This window comes from Gekko japonicus, unplaced genomic scaffold (assembly GCF_001447785.1).
Source record: "Gekko japonicus isolate JY-2015 unplaced genomic scaffold, Gekko_japonicus_V1.1 scaffold3659, whole genome shotgun sequence".
NCBI classification, from domain to species: Eukaryota; Metazoa; Chordata; class Lepidosauria; order Squamata; family Gekkonidae; genus Gekko; species Gekko japonicus.
In genome coordinates this window covers 51,585-56,590 of record NW_015177128.1, presented here as the reverse complement: position 1 = coordinate 56,590, position 5,006 = coordinate 51,585, and positions in this window count along the sequence as shown.

Below are 5,006 nucleotides of genomic sequence, written 5' to 3'. Positions count from 1 at the left end.
GGGGGGGGGGGGATCTAAGTGTGTTTACTAGCAGTCAATGCTTAATGCAATCGGGTGACTTCCTTCTAGGGGTCAAGAAGAAGTCGAATCTCCAGTGTTGTGTGACCATGTGCTCTGTCTGGCTGTAGCTGTAAGAGTGTAAAGATGTAGTTCTTAGTATCTCTTTTATTTTGTAGCTTTCCCAGTGAACCCTTCCCTTAGAAATAAAGATTTTTACATAGAAAGAAATGCCTCCTCTCCAGTGAAGCAAAGATCCATTGCAAACTCTGAATATCGAAGCATTTTTGCCTATTTTCCTCAACACTGCAAAATGAGGGCCCCCATGGCTTCTTCGATGGAGTCCATCCATCTCATGTTGGGTCTTCCATTCTTTCCATGCTGCCTTCAACAGTCTAGGAGGGGCTTTTATAAGGGAACAGGGTTGTAGTCTTGCAATGTTTATTGTTCCCACTCCACTAGTGGCACATAGGGTTCCCAAGTACTTACTGCGATCCGGCGAGGGACACATGATCCCCAGCCGGAACATTCCTCCCTGTAACGCACCATGCCGTCGCCAGGAAGTGACGCTAGGCGATGCTCTGACAATGGGGCTGAAAACTCGATGGTACCATCGAGTTTCCAGTCCCATTGCCAGAGCATCGCCCAGCGTCACTTCCTGGCGACGGCATGGCGCAGCGCATCTGTTGTCCGCGTGGGAATGGTCCTGGGAAGACGTATGTGTCCCCCGCCGAATCACGGTAAGTACTTGGTAAGCCTGGTGGCACAGGATAGGGCAAGCAGAGCGCTTTCAAAGATTAGTTCCAATTCCAATTTCCAATAATCTTTATTGGCATAACAATAGCTTTAAAAAGAAAGAATAACCATACAAATCAGCCCATATGTCAACAAAGAGAAAGAATCCAAGTACAGCAATTTGTAACATTGTAGTAAAAATAATGGGGTAAAGAGATAAAATTTGGAACAGTAATCTCGAGTATCGCAGTAATTAAAACAGTTACAATAAGAAGCTTGACTATCCAAAGAGGATAGATACACCTTATCTCTCTCACTCACTCTCCACCACCTCCTTCCCACTTCCCTCTTCCCTCCTTGTCTTGGCCCCTGAGTACATTTGCCAGGAACTCTGCCACCTGCTCAGTAACTTCATAGTTTTTGTCCACTAGCAAGAATTCAATACCTCTACTGGTCGCAGCCTTAGAGAGTTGAAGGAGAGGACTAATCAAGTGTGGATGTAGCTGAGAAAACAGCGGGCAGTTTAAGGGAATATGCTGAACAGAGTCAGGTTCTTTGCAGAGGCGTCTGCGGAATCTTGCCTCATAGGGGATACCCTCCTATCTCCCTGTGACCACGGCCGAGGGAAATATATTGAATCTGGCTAGCATAAACGCTGTACGTTGAGAAGGGATTGTTAAAGCTTGAAAAATACTGGGCCATAGAGTTTTGCAGGAAAGCAAGACCCAGGAAACGGGGGGAACAGGTCCCCTCTGTTCCAGCTGAAAGATTAGTTATTGTGCGCATCATCTTGTTTTTATTGCATTGCCTTGCACTTTTGTTATCTGCTTTCTGCACTAGTATTTCATGTCCTAGTTTTGTTTTGCATTATTTTCTAATTCTGTAGTTGTATTGCATTGTTTATTGGATGTCTTATGCTGACCCATTGAATTGTTCATTTATTTTATTTACATTGTCTTTCTCAGGGCTATTTTTGGGCAGGAATGTGGAACAGAGTTCCAGCTGGCTCCCAAGTTGGCCACACCCAGCAGGAACTCATTAGCATAATAGGCCACACCCAACAGCAGAAACTCATTAGAATTGGCTACATTAGGGGTGTGTGGCCTAACATGCAAAGGAGTTTCTGCTACAAAAAAAGCCCTGGGTTTTGACAACAAACAAGGTAAACGGAATAACAAGCAAAAGGGGTGTGTGGCTGGATGACCACACTTCTGGTAACATGGGGGTTCGGTTTAATGTGCTAATGAGCTGTGCTGTCAGGGGTGCGACCTAATATGCTAATGAGTTTCTGCTGTTGGGTGTGGCCTATTATGCTAATGAGTTCCTGCTGGGCTTTTTCTACAAAAAGAGCCCTGCTCTTTCTCACTGAGACTCCAGGCAGAATGCACAGATTGAGTCAAGGCAATCAACAGGACGGGACTTTCAATAAACAGTGAGACAGGATTTGGGTTGTAGAACAAACCAGAAACCTAAAAAACAGAACTGAAGCAAAGCGTAAGTGTTAACTCAACGCATTAAGTTGTACAGAATTACACAGTCGGATCCTACATACAGCAAGCTGCCCACGGCCGTATAGTATCCACAGTCCCCAATCGTTTATGCAAGTAGCTCTGTAAATAATTCAGTACAGTGCAACTCTACTGGCTGCATAGAAAAGCCCTCTTGAATAATACAATTTTGCACTGTCTGCAGAAAGCCAGCACAGCAGGAGCCTTCCTGACCTCTTCAGGCAGAGGCCATCCCATAAAGCGGGGCCACCACAGAGAAGGCATATGTGTATGGGCAGTTGTCGGATTTGCCCATTTGCAGGTTGGCACCCGCAGAAGGTGCTGCTCAGATGCGTGAATCAGTTCTGGCAGAGCACAGGGGGGAGAGGCGGTCTGACAGACCTGAGGGCCCAAGGCCAGGAAGAGCTTTGTATGTGATAGCCAGTACTTGAAATGGAGCCTGGTAACTCTGATGGGCAGCCAACGGAATGACGGCAGAACGGGAGCAACGTGCCTGCTCTGCCTAGTTCCGGATAACAGCCGAGCCCGTACTATTCCGCACCAGCTGGAGTTTCCGAACGGTCTCTGAGGGGAGACCCATGTACAGTGCATTACAGTAGTCTAGTCTCAGTGCTACTGTGGGGTGGATCCAGGTGGCCCAGATCAGCCCTGTCAAGGCAAGGGGCCGTCTTATGGGCTAGGAGGAGCTGGAAGAAAGCCTTTTTTGCAACTGCATGAACTTGCCTCTCCAGTAATAACGCTGGGTCCGGTGTAACCCCAAGGCTCTCTTAACTGAGTCAGCAACAAGGGTCAGCTGAACTCCGTCAGGAGTGGGGAGGGCAGCGTCCGTCAACCAACATCACCTTCCCAACCAACCTCACCTCTGTCTTTTCAGGGTCTAGATTCAGGTGGGGGCAGCTGTGCTGGTCTGAAGCAGCAGAACAAAGTTTGAGTCCAGACTGGGCACCTTGAAGACCAACAGAGTTCGATTCTTGGTCTAAGCTTTCGCATGCATGTAAAGCTTAGACCCAGAATTAAACTTTGCTGGTCTTAAAGGTGTCTTAATGGGTTTCATTTCAGTTCGTTCATGCCTGGCCACAGCAGCCAGGCAGTTAGTCAGTGCCTCTGCCGCATTACCAAGGAATTTGGATAAGGATATACATTAATACAGAGGATATACAGGAGCTGCGGTTGCTCAAGTGGTTAAGACGCTGAACTGCAGGCTGTGGAAGGTCGGTGATTCAGCAGTTCGAGACCCGAGTGTGCCACCTGACGGAGTGAGCTCCCGTCTCTAGTTCCAGCTCCTGCCAAACTAGCCGTTCGAAAGCAAGAAACTGCAAGTAGATAAATAGGGACCGCTTCGGTGGGAAGGGAACAGCGTTCCGTGCGCCTTGGTGTTTAGTCATGCCGGCCACATGACCACGGAAATGTCTTCGGACAGCGCTGGCTCTTCAGCTTGGAAACGGAGATGAGCACCACAACCCTAGAGCAAGGGAACCTTTACCTTTATACATTAATCTGGGTATCATCCACATATTAATAACAACCAGCCCCAAAGCGACAAACGATTTGTCATAAGAGACCGAAAAGCATGGGGGAATAGAACCACACCCTGCGGGACTCAACAGGATAGATATTCCATGCTGATGACTTAACTAGTCTCCCACAGCAACCCTTTGAGTCTGATCCTTGAGGAATTATTTGAACCACTTCGCCGCGCTTCCTCTGATACCTACTCCGGCCTCCGAGAGCCTCAACAAGACGGTACGATCCACTGCATCGAAGGTTGCAGAGAAGTAACTTTTAAAAACGTTTTGTGTTCTGCCATGAGGTTCAGCCAGAAAGGAGGAGGATGAAGTAAATAAGTAAAAGAGTTTGCTGTAACCTTACAGTGTTAGAACACTGCCGAAGAGCAGGGGAGAAGAGAGGTAATTAGAAATACACTGAAAAGGAGAGGTGAGGGAGAATAAAACCAGCACGGCGGTGTCCGCTGCCACTGAAACAATGCTGTTCTCATCTGCACAGCCGATCAGATCAAAAACACTTGGTGGGAGCCGAGAAAGGTGCTGGCAGGCGCCATGGCACTTTCGGGCACCGTGTTGGGGGACCCCTGCACAAATCTTTCCTTTTGGGGGCTCAGCTCATAGGGGCCTTCTTGTATTCTTCCATCCTAGCCCTGCCTGGGAGTCGGGTGCGGCTCCTTCCCAATTAGATAAAGAGCAGGGAGCAGGACACAACAGTGCCTGATACACACACACTCACGGGACTTTGGTCCGCAGTGAAGCCTCTCTTTCCTCCAAAGCATCTCGTCGGTTTCACACCATTTGTTTCGATGCTTCCTTTTGGCCCGGAGCTTCCCCCATTTGCTCCGCATCAGCTGAGATCCTCAAATCCCAGGATTTTCCATTTGCTTTGTGGTGATTGAGCCCTCCCACCACCCCACTTTTTCCACGCCCATTAGCCCACCTTCCTCTTTTTTTTTTTTGTTTAAAAGATTGGTGTCGTTATATCGGCACATTGCAGGAACGAAATTAAGGGCAGCGCCCCCCTTCCCTCCGCGGCTGCTGGAAGGCCGTTGGGGTTGGGACAGGGGTGGGCTGCCTGCGGCCTCATGGCTCTCTCGCTCGACCGCTCGGCCAGTCGGGCTGCTGCCGCTGCTCCGTTTCTCTGCTGCCCAGCAGCCGCAGAGAGAAGGGGGGCGCCACGAAGTCCTCAACACAGAACGGTGGGAAACGGGGCGGCGGCAGCGGCTCGACTGGCTGAGCGAGAGAGCCCCAAAGGCCTTCC